This window comes from Vombatus ursinus, unplaced genomic scaffold (genome assembly GCF_900497805.2).
Source record: "Vombatus ursinus unplaced genomic scaffold, bare-nosed wombat genome assembly UNPS02007612.1, whole genome shotgun sequence".
NCBI lineage: Eukaryota > Metazoa > Chordata > Mammalia > Diprotodontia > Vombatidae > Vombatus > Vombatus ursinus.
In genome coordinates this window covers 290,462-313,666 of record NW_020947390.1, presented here as the reverse complement: position 1 = coordinate 313,666, position 23,205 = coordinate 290,462, and the positions used below count along the sequence as shown (strand labels likewise).

The 23,205-nt window shown below is 34.6% G+C and overlaps 1 pseudogene; it reads right to left on the bottom strand.

Annotated features, from left to right (window-relative positions):
• Positions 1 to 7,240: 7,240 nt before the first annotated feature.
• Positions 7,241 to 23,205, bottom strand: part of LOC114033890 — a 68,782-nt pseudogene continuing 52,817 nt past the window's right edge.

Below are 23,205 nucleotides of genomic sequence, written 5' to 3'. Positions count from 1 at the left end.
TGTGTGTGTGTGTGTGTGTGTGTGTGTGTGTGTGTGTGTGTGTGTGTGTGTATAGAGGGAGAAGGGGGAAGAGGAGAGAACTTCAGTGAGTCTAGGTTTATGTGTCTTAAAATATCTTTCAATTCCTACCAGGACCACCCTCAGGAATGTTTCAACCTGTGTTTAGTCATCCATTGATTATCTGCTACACTATTCTTTCCATTGGCAGAACTGCCAATATGCAAAATTCCCTTTCCTAGGAGAGCAATGATTTTTAGAAAGGATTTTATATAATTAGATATGAGGACTGTAAAAGGTCTATAAAAGCCATCTGACATCTTGAATTCTAATCCTACCATCTCATTTTACAGATAAAGAAACTAAGGGCTTCTTGGTGCCCGATAATATAAAGATGGAGGCTGTAATGAATTACAGATTTTTTTTGTTTTGTTTTTATTAAAGAGAAGAAATGCAGTATATTTCTAAAAGCACTGGGTTAAGATTCAGGAAATTTGAATGCTAGACTGCCTACAAATAATTCTGTGATCACAGAAACTCAAATTGGAAGGGAATTTAAAGGCCACTTAGTCCAACTTGGACTCACTTCTGCAAAATTCCTGAATAAATCAGCATCAAGTCTTCGTCTTGAAGACCCTCAGTGAGAGGAATTGTACTGAAGTAGCCTGTTCCTCTTTGGAATAGCCCTAATTCCTAAAAAAAAAATTTCTCTTCATGGACTTCTTTCTCTTTGAAACTTCCATAAATGTTCTTTGTTCTTTCTTCTGGGTCCCAAAAGGACAAGACTAATTCAACTTTTAAATGAGAGCCCTATAAACGCTTGAAGAGAGCTCTCCAAGTCCTTTTTTTATCATGGCTATAGATTCTTCATTTCTTCAAAGGATCCTTGAGTTCCTTCACTATTCTGTCATACTTTGGACATCCTCCAGCTTTGTCAAATCTGTCACTCAGAATATTATGGCTGTCTATACAGGACTGAGTAGAACAGGATTACCTTATCTCTTATCCAGGATACTCTGCTTCTATTAAAACAACCTATAGTGGCATGCACTATTTGGGATCCCTCATCATACTCTTGATAACATAATACAATTATTCTTATTGGATTTGGATTACTAGGCTAAAACTCCCAAGTCTTCACTTTTTTTAGCTACATATTTTACCAGTATAGTTTGTTTTTTTGAGCCTAAATATAGAACTAGACATTTATCCTTGTTAACTGTCTAGTTGGTCCATCATCCTAGCCTGTCAAAAGCTTTTTGAAAACAAATTCTGTCATTTAGCTATGTCTCCCTTTCAGTTTTGTGTCACCCACAAATATGATAGCATGCCATCTAAGCCTTCACTACTAAGCATTTACTACTTAGCTCAAAAAGTGCTTGTGAGGTAATTGCTATGCAAATCTGAAGGAAACAAAACAATTTCTGCTGTTCACTGAAATTATCCCTCCACATTTCACAGATGCTGAAAATGAGATGTTAAATTCCTTTTTGTACTTGGTCCAAAGGCTCAAGGTAAGATGCCTGTTCATAGCCCTGGGGGCTAAGTTACTGGTAGATCCTGATCACTATTTTTTAAAAAATATATTTTCCTTTTTTTCTCCAGATAGCTGCTCCTCCTACATACTCAAATGTACTTGATCTGCAATTAGCAGATTCCTACAGTTCTGGTCAGCTGCTATTTCAATTACATTTATTTGCTTTAGCATTTGCAAAGTGACTGTAGTTATCCCTAATTTGCTGGTTCCTTTTTTTTTTTACAGATAAGGAAACTGAGGCTTAGATAACTATGTGATTTTCACAGGTTATACTTTGGCAGAATAAGTACTTGAATACAGATCTCTTGATTCTAAGTGCTTTTACAGCACATAGCTTCTCACTAGTCTTCCGGATTTAAAGCATTAGGAGGTCTGCAATGTTGTGTTAATTGTCATTTATTCCTATCAATCAATCAATCAACAAGTATTTATTAGGCATTTATATTCTGGGTACAGCTAGAAACTGGGGATGAACACATAGAGAATGAAACAATCTCTCCTCTCAAGGAGGTTTCATCCTCTCTTATTATTAAAGGAATGGTAGATAATGCCTGAAGGTATTTCCTCTCCTAGAAGTAATATCTGCTAATTACAGACATTGAAAGATCAAACAGCCTTCTAGCATAACTATGGGATAATGCAATTTGTGACCCTGTGCCCAACAGTGAATGTGATATTTTAAGCAAACAACCTTAGCAATTATACTTAAATCATGATTAGGTTATCACCTATCAATGATAAGGAAGGCTGTGGATATAAGAAAGAGAAATATTCTCCTGTATAGAAAAATTGGCTTGAAGAGAGGGCCCAGGAATTAAAATATATTCTTCCTTCATCCATAATGGGACATATGGGTCACCTATTCTTGATCAAATAAGAGTTTCAAGATTTAAAATGTTAAATAATATTCTAGAAGTACCTTTTATCTATATTAAAATGCCTATATTTCTCTTGAGGGGCAGCCCAGTGTAATGAATAGAAAGACAACCTCAAAGCCACAAAAACTGATATTTTATTCTTGCTTCTGACACATATTGGCAATATGACCCTGGGCATATTACTCTCAGTGTTCTAGGTTCTAGGCAATTCTCAAAGATTAGAAATTTCAGAGAAGGCAAACAGACCTATGGGAGTTTCTTCATCTATGAGTTGTTTATCTCAGTGGAATTACTAATCTTGTATTTATTTGATATTCCTTCTGCTAACCAACAACTACACTTACATATTATACTTTTTTATACGGTTTTTATCTCATCAAATAATGAGTTTCTAAAATTAACCCAGGGCTGTGATTCATTGAGGGAAATATGAAATGAGTGTCAATATCACAATAGTCCCCTTGAATAAAATTTTAGTCTTAGAATAAAACACAAGGTGGAAAAAAGGTAGGGCAGGCTAGTGAACACACCATAACTTCAAAAGGACCTGGTTTTAAGTAGAATACCCCAGCCCCTGTATTCACTTCTGCTTCATAATGTTAAATTAATTGCCCATGAAAAAGATAGTCCCCACCCAACAATTTATAAAAATAGGTACTCTCTAGTTTTCATTTCTACTATTATAACTGCCCCACCCCCAATCTCCCCATATAAAATAAAAGAAAGTTGGAGGGAGGTCAACAAATAACCATGATAAAAAAAAAGAGTCAGGGTTAAGATGAGAGTGACATGGGCAGAGGATAAACATGCATTCAACTCCAGAAAAGGTCTAGGGAGTGAGGAGTGCCTTATAGTACCCAAGTCTGTTAACAGCTCAGGTATACATTTCAAAAATTTGGGGCATAATTATATCAACACTGATTCCAGTAGTACAGTGTCTTCTGCCAGAGAGAATTCCCTCTGTACTGAGACTGGGCCATATTGGTTATAGCTATCCATACTTTCATTCAGAGGGGTACTCTCTGGTGTATAGTTATCCTTAAATCTCTTCACCACTAGGAAATGTTTATTATCTCTATTGCTTTTCTGTCTGGAAGGCAGATAGGTGATCTAGATATTTGTTGGGGAAGAAACTTCAGGTGAGTGTTTCTCTTCATGACCATGCCTCTCACTTTCTTGACATCAAAATCATGTCTTAGCTGCTATCTCATTGTGGAATTTCCCTCACCCTGGAACATCTAACAAAGCCCACAGTATTATTACTCTGTAATATCCATTGAGCAGGCTGGCTCCTTTCTCATATTGGTGAGTTCCTTCTGGGGTCTACATTTTATGGAGGGGCCCCCAGGCTGGTTAATCTTTATTTGCCTCCTGGCTCTGTTCTTGACTTTCAGGACTTCAAAACCTTGTGGCAGGGGCGAGCTAAGATGGTGGAGTAAAAGCAGTGATTTCTTTGAGCTCTCCCCCAAGCCCCTACAAATCCCTGCAAAAATGACTCTAAACAAATTCAAGAGCAGCACAACCCACAAAAAGACAGAGTGAAACAAATTTCCAATCCAAGAAAACCTGGAAGGTTGATGGAAAAGGTCTGTTGCCCCAGGCTGGGAAAGGAGCACAGTTCAGCAAAGACAAAGCCCTAGTGAACCTGGAGCAGGCCTCAGGGGACTCAATCACTGGTAGCTGTGGCGGTTTCCAGACTTTTCAATGCACAAATGCCAAAGAAAACTTGGAAGGTCAGTAGGAAAGGTCTGTTGGACCTGGATGAGAGAGGAGTGCAGTCTGGCCCAGCCCTGGCTCAGCCTCCAGGCAGTGGTGATGGAGGCTGCTTCTGGAGCTTCTAGCCCAGAGGCAGTGGGGGGGATCGTGCTGCTGATTAGAGGGTGATGGAAGGGATCTCTTTGCTGGAGCTGAGGCAGGATTCTATGTGAATCCTTACTTGGGATTCACATGCTATGCCCCTACTTGGATCTGGGTCACAGTCCTAGGTGGCAGTCCTAGGGTGAAGAGGAACCCTGATGTGGTGGAGCTTGTGGCAGGAGAGGAAAGAAAATCCTTCTCCCAGTTCCAAGGCAGAAAAGAGTGCTTGTGGTCACTCATAGACTAGAGCACAATCCAGGAAAGGAGTAAACACCTCTCCTTTAATCATACCACCTTGGAAGAACTGAAAATTTACTGGTCCCTAGAGGTATCTCTGAAAATAGCTGCACAAAACCCATGAAGCTTGGGACAGTACACCCTCAACATTGGAATAGCAGAGCCCTGCCTTTACAAAGAGTTGAAAAAAAAGTCAAGTAATTGCCTGGGAACATGAGTAAACAGTGGGAAAAAAACCTCAGACTATAGAGTCTTACTTTGGTGACAAAGAAGGTCAAAACATACAACCAGAAGAATACAACAAAGTCAAAGTTCCTACATCCAAAGCCTCCAAGAAAAATGTGAATTGATCTCAGATCATGGAAGAGCTCAAAAAGGATTTTGAAAAGCAAGTAAAAGAAGTAGAGGAAAAATTGGGAATAGAAATGAGAGTGATGCAAGAAAATCATGAAAAGAACAAAAAACAAAAAAACGAGTCAATAGCTTTCTAAAGGAGACCAAAAAACACTGAAGAAAATAACACCTTAAAAATAGACTAACCCAAATGGCAAAAGAGGTCCAAAAAGCCAATGAGGAGAAGAATGCCTTAAAAAGCAGAATTGACCAAATGGAAAAGGAAGTCCAAAAGCTCACTGAAGAAAATAATTCCTTAAAAATTAGAGTAGAGCAAATGGAAGCTAATGACTCTATGAGAAATCAAGAAATTATAAAATGAAACTAAAAGAATAAAATAAAATAGAAGATAATGTGAAATATCTCATTGGAAAAACAGTGACCTGGAAAATAGATCCAGGAGAGAGAACTTAAAATGATTGGACTACCTGAATGCCATGATCAAAAAAAGAGTTTAGACATCAGCTTTCATGAAATTATCAGGGAAAACTGCCCTGATGTTCTAGAGGCAGAGGGTAAAATAGAAATTAAAAGAATCCACCAATCAATTCCTGAAAGAGATCACAAAAAGAAAACTAGGAATATTATAGCCAAATTGCAGTGTTCCCAGGTCAGGGAGAAAATATTGCAAGCAGCCAGAAAGAAAAAATTAAAGTTTGGAAACATAATCAGGATAACACAAGATTTAGCAACTTCTACATTAAGGGACTGGAGGGCTTGGAATATGATACTCTGGAGGTCAAAGGAGCTAGGATTAAAACCAAGAACCACCTACCCAGAAAAACTGTGTATAATCCATCAGGGGGAAATATGGAAATTCAATGAAATAGAGGACTTTCAAGCATTCTTGATGGAAAGACCAGATATAAATAGAAAATTTGGCTTTCAAATACAAGAATCAGGAGAAGCATGAAAAGGTAAACAGGAAAGAGAAATTGTAAGGGACTTATTAAAATAGAACTGTTTACATCCCTACATGGAAAGATGATATTTGTAACTCATGAGACATTTCTCAGTATTAGGGTAGATGGAGGGAATATAAATATAGACAGAGGGCACAGAGTGAGTTGAATATGAAGGGATGATATCTAAAAAATAAAATTAAATGGTGAGAGACAATTATACTGGGAGAAGGAAAAATGGAGAAAGTATAATGAGGTAAATTATATCACATAAAACAGGCATGAAACAGCTTTTACAATACAGGGGAAGAGGGGGAAGGTGAGAGGGAATGAGTGAATCTTACTGTCATTGGATTTGGCTGAAGGAAAGAATAACAAACACACTCAATTGGGTATGGAAATCTATCTTACCCTACAGGAAAATAGGGGGAAAGGAGTTAAGAGGGGACATGATAGAAAGAGGGCTAATTGGGGGAGAGAGTAATCGGAAGCAAACATTTTTGAAGAGGGACAAATTCAAAGAGAGAATAGTGTAAAGGGTGGAGCAGGATAGGATGGAGGAAAATATAGTTAGTATTTCACAACATGACTATTACAGAAGTGTTTTGCATGACTACACATGTATAAACTATATTGAATAGCTTACCTTCTCAATGAGGATAAGTGGGGAGGGAGAAAGGTAGAGAATTTATAACTCAAAGTTTTAGAAATGAATGTTAAAGATTGTTTTTATGTGCAACAGAGAAATAAGATATACAGACAATGGGGTGTAGAAATCTATCCTGCCCTACAGGAAAATAGAAGGGGAAGGGGATGAGATAAGGGAAGTGATAGAAGAGAGGGCAGATTGGGATGGGGAAGGGATATTCAGAATGGGCACCATCCTGAGGCAGCAGAGGAAAGAGATGGAGAGAAAATTTGGAACTCAAATCTTGTGGAGGTGAATGTTGAAAACTAAAAATTAATTAATTAAGAAAAAAAAAACCTTGTCCCCTCTCCTCAGGTTCTTTTTGTGGGAATCTTCTTGGCTCCTTTTTGTGGGTTATCTACCACCATTAGAATATATGCTCATTGAGGGCAGAGACTATCTTTCTTTGGGTTTGTATTTGTATCCTTAGTGCTTAGCACAGTACCTGTGCTCAGTAAGTTCTATAAATGCTTGTTTCCTTCCTTCTTTCCTATGTTAATAATAATACTTAACATTTCTATAGTGCTTTTAAGTTTTGCAAAGTGCTTTACAAATATTATCTCATTTTATCCTCACAAAAAACCTAGAAGGTAGGTATTATCTCCACTTTATAGATGATGAAACTGAGGCATACAGAGTTCAAGTGACTTGCCCAGGGCAACACAGCTAAGAAGCATCTAAACCTGGAATTTACTTCTTCCTATCTCCAAGTATACAACTCTATATACTGTGCCATCTAACTGTGCAGTTGTTAGGCCCTAAGCTTATAAGTGATATTGCCTCTGGGAGCTCTGGCCATATGTTTTTCACAACCATTGCCATGTAATGTTTCTTGATAGTACAGATATTCAGTCTGGCCAAAGATTCTAGTCCCCTTTTGGGCTATCTCAAATCTAGCAGGGTACTAATGAAGGCCTTGAGGACACCCTTAAAGAGCATACTTGTGTTTTGAAGAACCAGCAGATAGGAGTAGAAGTTAGAAGGAAGATGCTGGCCTTCTACATGTTAATAAGATCTCCCAGTCACTGATGGCATCCTGAACAGTAATCCATTAGAGATAGTTGTAGTAATGTTGGTTTTCTCACCTATCTAGCTTCAATAGTTGGGCATCATCCTTTTCAAGAACCTGGAGGTCACACATTTTTCTCCTAGACCTTGGACAGTCCAATATTAATCTCTTCTTTCAGATCCTTGAGGGGCGTTACTTCCCACAAGTATGGAAGGGCTTCTTTAGAACATCATAGAAATATGTATGGTCTCCCTCTTCCCCAAAATGTACAGCAGTGCAAGCATTCAGTTTCCATAAGCCATCACCAGCACTATATTGACATTCACCTCAGATAACCAATAAACTTTCTTTGGCTGTGACCTCCCTTCAGCTCCTTTACCTCTGGTTCCACAGTACCAATGAATTCAGGTGCCCTCGGTGCTCTCTTACTATTACCTTACTGAGGGATCCAAAGCGAGTGCTATAATTCTGTTCTCATAAGAACACAGGCTTTCTAGATCTGGAAAGGAATTTAGAGATCATTCTTGTTCGAAACCTTCATTTTAATGGCTGAACAAGTTGTAGTATATGATTGTGATGGAATCCTACTGTGCTATAAGAAATGATGAGCTCAATGATCTTAGAAAAACATGTAAAGACTTGCACAAAATAATGAAGAGTGAAATGAACAGAACCAAGACTACATTGTGCATAGTAACAGTAATATTGTTTTAGGAACAACTTTGAGCAAACAATTTATTTTGACTATCATAAATACCCAAATTAACTATAAAGGACATGTAAAGAAAGACAGCATCTGCATCCAGAGAAAGAACTAATAGAAGTATTCATAGAATAATGTATGTGTATGTATATGTCTACATATATGTCTATGTATATGTCTACATATATGTACATATATGTAGACGTATACATGCAGGGGGAGGGAAGGAAAAAAGAAAAAAGAAATTTACATAATTATTTTGTTGTATATTTAAAAGGAATAGCAAGTTATACATAGTAGAGTTGTAGTTTCATGTGCGATCATCTTTTTATTATACTATGTTGTAGAAATGCTTGTTTTATTCTATGAATTAGGGAAAAAAACTTCATTTTACAGAAGAAGAAACTGAAGCCCAGAGAGATGAAATGACTTCCCTTTAGTTCCCCTACTAACAGTTCTCTTGGATCATAAACCAATTTCCTATTCTTTCTCTTTCTAATACCTATTGAAAACTTTTCTTTCTAGGCTGTTCTATCTTCACTTCAAGTACCTTGGCCCTGCTTATCCCCTTTGACTTCTTCACATAAGCCCTCTCATTTCAAATAAAAAGCACACATCTGTCCATCTTTTCATTCTTCCTTGGTATCCATATGGTGTTGGGGTTTCAACGTCCAGAAAGCATATTCTTGGGAGTCATACTGAACTTCAAGGTATCTGAGATTTAGAAATCTGTCAAATCTTTTGAATCTACATTAATTCAGTTTTATATACTAATCTCCAGTTTTCTATTCAACGGCTTTGGTTACTGTTAAACTTCTTTGATGCTATATTAATCTACGTTCCTTGCCCATAGTTAACATTTAAATTGTCTACTGAAGATAGGATCTGCAAATAGCACCTGCAGCTACAAAGCAGAGGACTATCCTACCACACACACAGTATGGAAAAGGCTCTTAGCCACATGCACTTGCAGATTCAATGACACACAGTAGAACTGCACATACACATTATCATCAGTAATTACATCTTTGAAAGTGAAAGACAATAATATGTGAATACATGCTAAATATATGAGCATATATAATTTTAAACCAGTATCTCTACATGCGTATGCAGAAACTTGCCTCTCTGTAAGTTGGTAGAGAGGTGTCTAATTACAGAAAAAATGATTGATGGAAGTATAAAACAAAAGCAATAAAGTTAATTTTTAAATTACTTCTGTTGAGTTCCAAAGCAGTGAACTAAAATAAAAATTAAATGACACATTGAGCTTACAGATGATAATGCTACTTTACATTTGTATATCATTTTATAGCTTTCAAGAACTTTCAAAAACGTCATCTGATTAGATTAACAACAGTGGAACCAACATTATGATCCCTATTTTTTTCAGATGAGGAAACTTAAGTCCTAAGCAATGAAACAAATTATTCAATGTCACATGAAAACAATAATATAGTATAATAGGGCATGGCAGGTTATAACATAATATGACATGATATAACATAACACAATGTAACATAATAAAATTCAAAACAATGTCATACAATATGACTTGTTCAGGGTCACATAAAGAATGTACATACATGTGTGTATCTATGTTTATGTTATATATATTTATGTATATATATGTTTATGTGTATATATATGTGTGTGTGCATATTACAATGTATTATAAAATAAAGCATTTATATAGCACTTCAGGGTTTGTAAAGCCCTTCACATATATTATCTAATCCTTAGAACAACCATGGTAAATAAGAATTACTATTGTCCACACATATAATAAGTGTCTGAGGGAGAATTTGAACCCCAGCCTTCCTGGTCTTGTCTAGTACACTATCAACTATACCACCTAGTTACATAGCTAGTAAGTAGTAAAGATGGAATTATAGACTAAATACTTTTCTGGCCTGATTTTTCTCCCCCAAAAATTGTTTTTCTTTTTACCATGTTTCCACTTAACAATAATATTCTGAAAATTATTTTATTGAAAAATTTTGATCAATATATATCTGTTTTATGAGTTGCCATTGTTAAGGGCATCCTTCAGATGTTAAAGAGTATGTTGCAAAGCTGAACCCAAAGATTTTTCATTTTGTTAGGACCTGCAAAAGCTTGTACCAAACATAAATACTTCTCAAAAATACAAGATCACTTCCACACAACAATGAGGTGTTAGAATATAATTTTAGTCCTTATCAGGTTTTTGTTCTTGTCCTTGTTTTTGTTTTTGCATTGGGGCATGTTTTGAACTTCAACATGATGGCTTTGTAAGTATGGATAACTCTTTGCTGATAAAGATAATAGCACATCCAAGTTTAGTAGACTTAGCTCCTGAAGTTATCATGGTCAAAATAAGTTATTACATCATGAGTAGCCTCTCTGAATATAGGTAGGCTGATATAAGAGAGCTGTCACAGCTCTCATTTCCGGGTTTAGACATACAAACTATCTACCTTGCAAACATGGTATTCAAGGACCCAGTGTTACATCTACCCCACGATGAGACATAGGGATACAGTAGGTTCCTCTTTGGATCTTGGTTTCTTCATCTGTAAAAATGAAGTGGTTAGATTAGAAGAATTTAAGATCCCAGCCACCTTCCAAGCTATAGATCTACAATCAACTTGGAAACAGTAAAATTTCACGTATTTGGCTTTATGATTTGTCAAAAAGATGTCACATAATTTACAATTTTTATGTGTATGAAAATATATCCCATTTTATGTATGTATAACCTTAAGTACATCAGGTTCTGTTCAATCCAAAGAGTATATGTGACTAGCCACAAGAGTACCAGTATTTCCCAAGATAGTTCAATAAAGTGTCAATATAATATCATAGAATTATAATACATAGTTGGAAAGGAACTCAAACATTATAAAAACAAAAAACCTATAAAAACAATAAATTCATTTTTCAATATCTTCAACAAGTGGTTATCCAGCCTCTGCTAAAAAAAATATCAAATGAGAGGGAAGTCATCCCCAACCTTTCCCTTAAAGCAAATATTTCCATTTCTGGGGCTTGATAGCAATTTTATTAATATTCAGCTGATATCTGATCTCCCCATACCCACCAATTTTCATACATTGCTTCTAGGTCTGCCATGTGAGTTCTACACACAATATATTTTGCTGAGAAAAAAATACAGTGTTGAATGTTTAAAGTAAAAACAAGGCTATGTATGTTGTGTGTGTGTGTGCATGTGCGTGCACATACATTTGAATAAAACTTTGTTCTAGCAGGGATAAAAAAAGACATTCTATCACCATAGAAAGTAAAATATCTTATAACATATAATAATAAATTTTATGATGCCTGGAGGATAATACTCTCCTTAGGTAAGAATAGCTATATTTTAAATAAATTCTATTTTGAAATGTTTGGACAGAACTGTTGTGGAATGATATGGGGCTGCTTGTATCACAAGGCATATTTTGGCTTATTTTCCTTATTTATAGCTATTTGGTGCCCAGTTCCTTTTCCCTTCCATCTATATTCTGATACTATTTACTTGATTGTAAGCCAAAGACAAGGATTTGAAGGAAATGTCAAAAAAAGCACTACTATTCATATGATCAAGGGAGTCAATCCATCAGCGTTACTATAGGACACAAGGTTTGGCTGCACCATTACTTCTAGCCTATCTAGCAACACATTTTACTCCACAATACTTACTTCTCTCCCTGACAAGGGAAAGACCAGTGTACTTTCCACAAGAATGATGACCTCCAAAATGATTCACACATTTGTTACATTCAGAAGTCCCAGGCTGAAGCGGCATTATGAAACAGTTCTTCCAGGCTAGATACATGTGGAGAAGACGTAACAGGAGCAGGCTCAATTAGTTGCTGTGCTAATAATTGGTGGTAGGGAAGTACTAGCAGACAGGAAAGAAGAAATTAAGAGTAATAGCTTACATGTATATACTGGATGTCCCCAAATATCTTGGTGCAGTTTGAAGCTATTAAGAATTTGTGACCCTTAAAGTTTTTACATATGTGTGTATGTATATATAACATTTAGCCTCAATATAAAAATAATATATTATGTGTGTATATAAAATATGTTTATATATATGTATATATATAGTATTACATAAATAAATAGCTTAAATACTATTTAAGCTATAAAGGCTTAAAACCACACCAAGACTTTTGGAAATACCCTATATATAGAATTTTAAGGTTTGCATTTTTTTCATGACAAACCTGAGTGGTAGGTAATGCTAGCAATATCCTCATATCACTGATGAAGAAACAGTAGCTCAGAGAGATCAAGGGAATTCCGTGGAGTTACCCAATTTAATAAATGACTGAACCAGGATTTAACTATATTCCTGACACATGGTAGGCATTAAATAGGTGCTTGTTGATTAATAGTGCCTGCATTCTAATTGGCACTCACATTACCGATGAAGAAGCTGAGGTTCAATGAAGGGAAATGAATTGCCTAAGATATTAAGTAGCCAAGACAAGATGAAGTTAGAGGTGAAGAAGAGAACAGAGGGCAGTTGGATGCATGATAATTTCTTAGAAGAAATATTTAAATATTCAAAACAAGAATCCAGAATCCACAAATCTAGAGCATTCTCCTATCGTACCATCTTCAACTTAAAGGATAATAATACAGAAATCAAAAGCCAAAGGAAGGATTTAGGTTAGGCTTTTTTCTTGTTTATACACACATATAAATAAATGTATACATTATATGTGTATATATGTGTATATACACATACACACATATATACACACTATATATGTAATATTTACTAAATGTTAAACAATGATATCTTCATTTTGATTTTAACTTGCCTTCATTTATTAATATATTTTTTTTCACCCAGGAAGACCTAGATTCAAGTCCAACCTTGGCATAAAACTCAACATCTCTGAGATTCATTTCCTCAGCTATAAAATGAGTATATTAAACTAAAGGGTCTCTAAAGTTCCTTTCAGCTCTAAATCTATTATTCTGTGATACAATGATCCCTCCCCTAGAAAGTGAGCCTCCCCCAATAAAATGTTGGCATACAAATATATGTGTTAAAACTATTAGAATCAACTATGTGTTTATAAGATGGTGATAATCACATGCTATTTCCTCCTATCAATTTAATTATTAAAACAAAAACTACTAAATCTAATGAAAACCTTGTCTTTATTTTGTCCAAATTATATTTGTATCAAAAATTCTAAAATATAATTAACAAAGTATGCAGCCAAAGCTCTTGTCTAAGCCCATGGGCAGGCTATTACACAGCAATACTTCTCTACTAATGAGAAAATATTATTTTATTCCTCTAAGCTCATTGTTTTCTATTCTGACAGCAACTAATTGAATCTTAAATCACCATATCATCTTGGCACCAATGACTGACCTGGTTATACATAAATTAATTATTAATGAAGATAAAAAGAGCCTTCTGTTGTTTCCAATTATAATAATTTTGTCATTTGTTGCTGCAATCCTACCACTTGAGGAGGATTCCGAAAGGAAGGAATATGAAATTTTCTTTGTCTGCTCTTAAAAATTCATCCCCCCTTTCCCTGCTAAACAACTGAATGTGTGTACATATGTATATACGTGCAAACATATATGTATGTATGAATGTATGTGTGTATGCATGTATTAGGCATTATGTATGCTTGTGGTAGATAAATGACTCAGTGGATACAGTGCCAGGCCTGGAGTTAAGAAGACTAGATTTTAAATCTAGCCTCAGATACTTACATGCTGTGTAAACCTGGGTAAGTCACTTAAGTTCTGTTTGCCTTAATCCATTGGAGAAGAAAATGGCAAACCATTTCAGCATCTTCACCAAGAAAACTTCAAAAAGTGTCATAAAGATTTGAATATGACTTGAAACAACTAAACACATACATGTGTATGTGTGGATATAAGTATCTGTGTGTATGTGTGATGTAGAGTGCAATGTATATTGTATATACATAGTACATATGAATAAGTATATATTTGTATACCCTATATATATTCAATAACCTCCATTTTGATATATTTCAAATTCAGCAAACATTAAGCATCTACTTTGTTTAAGGCACTATAATACTGTGCTACACACTAGGTATCCCAAAGCAAAATAATAATAATAATAAAAATTCTTGCCCTCATAAAACTTATATCAGGGAAGGGGGTGATATAGAACAGGCATATAGAAAAATAAATACAGGATGCATTAAAAGTCTTAGTTCAATTTTAAGCTACTAAAGCTTAAAACTGCACTAAGACTTCTAAGAAAGCAAATATACTATGCATACATTTTAATTTATATATAATATGATATAGACATACACAGTTTGTATGTATATACATATATACATATTATACACATTTTTAAATTCTTACTAACATGTAAGTTTTATTAGGTATTCATTTAAAATTAATTTTAGGGGATATTAATACAAAATCGAATTTGACATAGAAAAGAACTCCTAACACACTTTTGTACCAGATCCAAAACTGTCTGAAGAGTCCAACTAGAGTCCACAGACCACAGTTTAGGAACCACTGATCTATGTTATCTGATATACTAGCACTATAAAAAGTGGGAATAATCTATAGGAAGTGTTCAAATAGGTAAGGAATACAATTATAAATAGAATAATTCTGAAAATTTTACCCCCACCATGCTTATTCATAACAAATTTTGGAATGTTTAGAATCTAATTGCTAACATAAAGATGAATTAACTAAAATATGTGTATGTATGTATATATGTATATATATGTTTATGTATATGCATACACATATACATATATTCTTATTAATATATGCATATACATACATGTGCATGCATTTGGATATTTGTGTGCATTAGAGAGGTGAAACATTGCAGCATTATTAACAGTACTATTAATAGAGAGACTGGAAATTCAGAATACAGAATGTAAATAGGATATTACAGGAAAGTCAATAATACTTGGCAGTAGGAACTATTCTAAACGCTTTTAATGAAAATGAAAAAGTGTGTGAATTCCATGTGATGATTCTGAATGGACTGAAATGAATATGTGACTGTTTTTGAAGTAGGAAAATAGCTGTCAATTCAGTTCCTCAGAAACAAACTAAGTAAGATTATTTATCATATTCCTGTTATATCCTGTGGGCATATTGCCCTCTGAAAGAGATAGCAGCAAAAATAAATCTTATGAATTTAGAAACAGGCTTCTTTTCTGGTAATGGTTACTCTAGAGGAGTGATCTTCACTAGGTGGGGCATGAGGTCATCTCATTACATCCAATAGTTACTCTTAGAACAGCACTGCTCCCAATTCTGGCCAAAGAAAGAAGAGAGTTCAGACAAGTATCAGAGGAGGACCAACCCTCCTTGCCAATGTAGTAGGAACCTTATATCATAAGGGCCGGCTGGCCAAAAATATCTCCCCGTAGCAGTTTAACGTGTGTTAACTTCCCAGATTTCTACTTGAGGAATTGATTAAACAACAAACATGGGGCATTCTCTGTAGAAAATGATTTTTAAAATGAACACATTAATTGGGGATAAGGGGACAACCATCCCTATTAAAGGGCAAACCTCTCCTTTCTACTCTTCCTGTTAGCATATTAAAACCTTTACTATTAAGTAATTTCATGGATAGATTCTGGAAAATATTGTAGCACTTTCAAACACCCTAAGTTGCTCCCACCTCCAGCACACTACAAAAACCCATATTTTTAACCCTAAGACATTGACCATGGTGTATTTTATAATGTTTAATGACCATGTGCTCCCAGTATTTTTGTACAGCTGTAAGTCATGGAACTAACATGATCTCAGAAGAAAGAAGATTCTTGGTCAGTTAGTCACTAAGCATTTATTAAGCAACTATTATGTACCTGACACTGTGCTAAGTGCTGGAAGCAACATAAAGGATAGCAGAAAACCTCATAAACATGGTTTGTGTAAGTAGGTTGAGGCATATTACCAATGATGATTTACAGTTAAGAAGCAAATATAAAAGACAGCATCAAGGGCATGTAAGAAAAGGAGTGGGGTGGTCATTTATCGAGAGAAAGCAATGAAAAGTTGCTTGTTACATTGTTTCTCAGAGAATAATGTAAGTCTTAGACAAGAGCCATTAATGAATTGTTTTGATAGTCTATGGAAGATTTATGGGAAGATACGGGTAAGAATCACACAGGTTGGAAAGGCATGGGACACGTTGTAACCTTCTTTGATGGTGCTGGGTGGGGGGAGGCCAAGAACCAACACTTTCATTAAAATATCAAAGCAGAATTTACTGATGAGCTAATTATCCTCTAGGATAGCCTAGAAGTCAGATAGCCTGAGTAGATGAGACAAAGGGCCTAATTTCAATTAATTGCAGGATGGAGAAGTGAAAAACAATGAGTTACAGTTATCTGAGTATTTGAGAAAGAAGGGTTGGTTCTGATGATTAGGGGATCTCAGGATGGAATCATGAATTGGGGTTCATAGAAATAAAAGAGATTAGGATATAGGATTTTATAATATTAGGGGTGAAGGCTCTGGTTCTAATAGCAAATTCTGTAAACTAAAATTTAAACAATTTAGTTATTCTGGGCCTAGTTTCCTTCTCTACAAAATGAGAATATTAACAGTTTATTAAGATCAAGTGAAATAATGCAGGAATTAATGCTTAAAAATTCAAAAGACTACACAAATGCAAAGTATTATTTAAAAAATTATTAACAAAATGTTTCTTCTATCCTTTACATAGTATACAAAAAAAAATACATGAATTTGCTTAATATTGCTTGGAGGCCAGTTTATTATAAACATAGGGAACTTCAAAACAGAAGGCTTGGATTCAAATCCCTGGCATTCGCATTTATTACATGTCGTGGGGCAAATCATAGGATCATGAATTATACGATCAGATCCAGAGATGGAAGAGACCTTAGAGATCATTGAGTACAAACCCCTCTTTTTCTAAGGTGAGAAAACTGAGGTCTTCAGTGATTATAAGTGTTTTACTTGGGGTCAGACAGTTTGTCAGTGTTTGAGGCAGGATTCGAATCCACGTCTTCCTGACTTCAAGTCCAGTGCACTGTCTACTTCACCCACACTGCCTCTCAAGACATTTATTTTATCTGAACTATTATTATTTTGACTTCCCTTCTCTCTGCGCCTCGGTTATCCTTTGTCTAAAATGGGGACAATACTTATATTACTACTTCATAAGTATTATGAGAAAAGAGCTATGTAATTATTGGTTAATATATTTAAAATATAATATGTGATATTTGGCCAATGAAACAGCATAATTCCTAGGTCCATAAAAATGATATAGAAAGAGGTATGGGGGCTGTATTGGCTAACAGTTTTTGATTTAGCACTGAAAGACCTAGATTATATATAACAGAAAATAAAATAATTATGTGGGGTCCCAAGAAGAGGCAAAATATAAATAGATCATATCTCTCATGGACCAGAGGTGTAGGATCAGTGATTAAATGTGATATCTGTGACAGAGAAGTGATTGGTTTAGGGTTCAGAATGAGACATAAATATTTTTGTATAAAACCATTAAGGGAATTTGTTTTGTTTCTCTATGCATATTTGTCATAAGAATTTATTTTTTTCCCCCAATGGGGTGAGGAGGTATGAGGGAAAAAATAGATCTCTGTTATTTTTTTTAAATAGGTGTGTGTGGTGGGGTATGCTAGAGACATGAAGTGTTACATGTATTTGTATTAGTCCTTGTATTATTAGTTTTACCTGTTTTATTTAGTAAATGTAATGTAAAATCAAAACATCAATAAAACTTTTAAAAAAAAGAATGGGGAAGGTACTAAATATCACAAGATTTCAATTAAAACTGTTATTGAAAAAATAGAGAAAATAAAGAGGTTGGTCTATATGGCTTTTAAGGTCAGGAGTGCAAGTTGCAGAAAAAAATAAATACTTACCTGAGGTGGCAGGAGTTTTCTCACCTGGGTGTTATCTATTTTAAAGAAATCATAAACCCATTCTTTATCCCTCCCTATTTTCCCAACCTCCCTCCCACACATATTTCTTTTTTAAATTTTATTTTTAAAAATCCTGAACATCATAAACACAGAAAAAAAATTATATCCAACAGTAGCAAAAAGAGGACTGTATATGAAACTGCAGATCTCTATTATGTATAGCTTATTTAAATATAATTTCAATTGTGTTTTAATGCACTAAATTCAACATGTTACCTTTGAAACTTGTTTTTCAGTGTTTCCTTATGAACTTCCTTCTGTTCCCTTCTGTTCATTTTCATATGCTTCAGCTATCTACTTTTCTTTTCTTCTTTTCTTTTAGTAGAACATTATCAATAACTGTACTCTCTCCCTATAATTTTTACAAATCTCAAATATCTAAGAAATATAAGAAAACAAACAAATTAAGAAAAAAACAACCTACTGTCCTCCCACTCCCCTGAAACAATGTGTTATGATTTTTGACATGATTTTGGAGTTGGCAGAGCTTTAAAAAATACATGAAATCCAGTAAATTAAAGGAAAGGATGAGTATAACTTTTATAGCGGGTCTTCAGGATAAACTGATTAGGCTCACTGAAGGCAACAGATGAGAATGCAGTGATGTGTAAAATTCCCCAAGCTTACTACTGACAACACAACTATCTATCCTATGAAACAGTATCATATGAGCAATCTCTGACCAGATTAAATTGTGCTTCCTGAGGGTGGTTCACTCTTGTCACACTTCATTGAAAACCTTAACTACCGACCTGCATAGCAGAGTCAATAGTTTAACTTCTAGCTGGAAAAAATAAACACAAATAGAAAATAATCAGATTGAAAAAGTAAGAGAGCATCTTCTTGATTTAAATGGCTATCATGTTTCTGATCCCAGTTGAATGATAACCTAAAAAGGATGAAGAAATTTAGACTGTAATAATCACTGACTCAGGAGACAGAGTTCTTGGGTTCAAATCTCCTTTCTGATACTTACTACCTTTGGAACTTCTTGGAACCTTGTACTCTTAATGTTTAAAAAAACAGGAAAAGAAAAAAGAAGCAAGATTGTATCAAATGATCTCTAAGCTCTCTGATTCTTCCTTTTCCAAACGTGGCTGACTACAATCCTTGAGGAGTCAATGAGGACAGGGTAAGTACCAAAATAAACATCTTTCTAAAAGGGAGAAGAAAGTTGATTCTTTAAGTGCAAACTGACTGCAGAGAACTTAATGCTAATTCATGCTTAAATTCTAAGATATATTATTAAATGGGCATTTTGTGAACATTTAGCTAAGGATGATAGCTAGGGAATCCTGGAGGGCAGAACCAGGACCAATAGCTAGAAAATGCAGAGATGTAAATTCAGGGCTCAATGTAGTGAAATAAATCTCTAATAGTTACAGATGTCCAAAGATGAAATGCACTATCTTGAAGGCAGTGCATTTCCTTTCCTTGTTGGTTTTTAAGTGAAGAGTAGATGACTACTTATTCAGTGTTATATCAAGGATTCTTTTTCAGGTATGAATTGAACTAAATGGTTAGTAAAGTCACTTCTAACTCAGAAATTCTTTAATGTGATAAACCAAAATGAAATCGCTTAGAATGCCATGTCAATTAACTCCATTTTCTTGTTTATGCTAGAATAATCAATCCATTTATTGACTAGCACTTATTATACAGTTATATGCCAGGCTATGTATTAAGTTCTGGTGATATAATAAAAAAAAAAAGTAATAAGTCTTTGCCAGAAGAGCACACACACACACACACACACACACAAAATACATGCAAAATAGAAGGAATCCTTAGAGGGGGACGCCCTAGTTTAGTAGATTAAGTGAATTCTGAATTAATAAAATAATTGGATTTGAGTAAGGCATTAAAAAAATCATTATATAAAAGTGGTGAGATGTGGGCTAGATAATGACATTGATGTGAGCACATAGCTGGTAGAACAATAGTATCTATCTATCTATCTAACTATAGTGAAGAAATTTTTCTAGTGATATGTCATAGCCCTACCCTTTTAAATATTGATATCAATGGCTTAAATAGATAAAAAGCTTATCAAATACAAAGATAATATAAAGTTAAAAGGGGCAGTATATAACAGCGTTCCAACTTGGAATGATTTTGTCTTCCAAGACAAAATTCAATAGGAATGAGTGACAATGTTGCCACTCTTGTCTTGATTCCAAGACTTGTATTGTGTTGCAGGAGACTATCCCGGTTTCTCAAATCCCATGTCAGTGGAACAGAAGCTCTGGAAGCAACTGTTGTTCTAAACTGAGGACACTCAGAGAACAGGATTTTTTTGTTTGCTTATTTACCCATTCACGTACCCATTTTTATTAAATTATTGGAAACACCTCAGTAAAAATGCGTAGCATAAAATTGAAGATTCCTTTTCATAACTATGTACACCTTAATTTGTCCCCACTTGAAGCCCCAGTATTCATTCCTCCCATTCTCAGCATGCCTAGCAAGCATCCCTGACACAGGTGGTATTCCTGTGCTTGCTTCCATCAGTTAGTTTTCTCTTTCTGCATGACTAATGTGCACTTCAGTTCTTGCAATTTCTCAGTCAGCACTTCCACTTCATCCAAGTGGCCACACTGCTTAGTTTAAAAAAAAAGTATGCCTTGATATTGATATAAGCTCTTCTTTCCCAGTCTCACTATCATCCATGTCAAAGGGATTGGTGGAGACTGGCTCCTCAAATGGTTTTGCCAGCGTTGGGAGGACTAGAATGCTTTTGATAAGGAAGTTCATCCAGTTCAAAGGAATTGAGAATGGGGCCATCTGCATGACCAGTTGGTTCATCTTCTTCATCTTCAAAAGGATTATATTGTTTTCTTTAAACCCTGGGAAATGAGGTAAGGACAGCTAAATGAGATTATGAACTATGTGTCAATTGTTACAAGAATAGCCTAGCAAATTTAAGAAGTTCATCAACAATTTGGCCTACAATAACAATTTGAAACTATGGCCAAAGATCTATACAACCATAGATACCCTTTGACCAAACAATACCACTATTAAGTCTGTATCCCAAAGAGATTTTTTAAAAAGGGGTAAAGGATATATGTGTGTGTGTGTGTGTGTGTGTGTGTACACAACAATATTTATAGCAATTCTTTTAGTACTAGCAAAGAGTTGTAAGTTGAGAAGATGTTCATCAATTGGGAAATGGCTGAACAAGTTACATATGATTGTGATAGAATACTATAAAAACTATAGTTATATAGAATTCTATAAGAACTGACAAGCAGGATGCTCTCAGAAAAGCCTGGAAAGACTTACATAACTGATGCAAAATGAAATCAGCAGAACCAGAGAACATGGTATACAATAACAACAATACTGTATGATGATCAACTGTGAATGATAGCTGTTCTCAGCAATACAATGATCCAAGACAATTCCGAAAGACTTATGATGAAAAATGCTATCGATCTCCAGAAAAAGAACTGGTACAATCTGAATGCAGACTGAATAATACTTTTTTTTTAACTTTATCTTTCTTTTTTTTATTTTCTCTGTGTTTTCTTTCACAACATGACTAACATGGAAATATATTTTGCATGACTGCACATGTATAATCTATATCAAATTGCTGCCTTCTTAATGAAGGGAGAGGGAGAAGAAGGGAGGGAGATAATTTGGAACTCAAAATTTAAAAAAAAGAATGTTAAATTTTTTCCATATAATTAGGGAAAAATATAATATTAAAAAATAATTTGGCATACAGGATATTAGATTTATTTTTGTTTTTCTACAGAAACCTTATAAAACTATTTACTAAGTTGCATAATGGTTCAGCTCTGCACTGATGGAATGAACTACTAAACTGATAAAATCACAAGTCCTTGAAATATTAAAATAAGAATAATAGCTCACATTTACACTTAGTTAATAGCTAGAGAACTTTGTGTACATTATCTTAATTGATATCCACAGCAATCTTGTAAATTAGGTAGCGTATATAATTATATGTATGTGTGTATGGTGAATATTGCAGAAAAGTAGTTTTAGGCATTATGTTAGGAAAAAATTCAATAATTCAATTTTGCAAAAGTGGAGTCATCAATAGCCATATGAAAAAAACATTTAAATCACTAATAATTACAGAAATGCAAGTTGCATTTCCCCAGTCTTGCACTTATCAGGTTAATATTTTTCTAATTTAAGTGTAAGACTTTGAATTTATTCCTATTAAATTTCACCCTATTAGCTTTAACCTAATAATTTAGATTCTCAAGGTCTTCTAGGATTCTGATATTTTCTTTTAGTATCTTAGCTACTCATTGAAGTTTTATATAATCTGAAAATATGATGATAATATCATCCATGCTTTATCTAAATCATTGATAAAATTGTTGAATAACACAGGACAAAGCATTGATCCTTAGAGCAAGTCACTGGAGATCTTTTGCCAACTTGGCATTGAACCATTTAAAATTACTTGTTCTCCAACTATTCTACTAGGTCAAAATCTATATATCATCTTCTACTTTACATCTCTCCATCTTTTTAAAAAGAATAAATATATATATATATATATATATATACACATACATACATTTTTATTAATATATACACACATACAAATAATTACATATCTACCCACGTGTTTATAGATATGTAGATCTAGACAGACAGACAGACAGATAGATAATGTTGAGTTCCACCTTTCACATCAGTTAATGACAATTAATATTATCAGAAAGGCTTTCTCAGAAGTCACATTTGAGGGAGCTATAAAACCAAAAAATCTATCACAGACATGAAGATTTTTTAATTAATTTTTTAATTTTTATTTTCAGCTCCAAATTCTACCCCTCCTTCCACCCACTGAGAAGGCAAGAAATAACCATTAATCATGTGAAGTCATATTAAATATTTCCATGTTAGCCACACTGAGGAAAAAAAAACAAGAAAAAGAAAGAAAGAAAAATATGCTTCTGTCTGCACTCAGAGTCCATCAGTTCTCTCTCTTGAAGTGGATAGCAGTTTTATGATGAAGTTTTAATATATAAACAAGA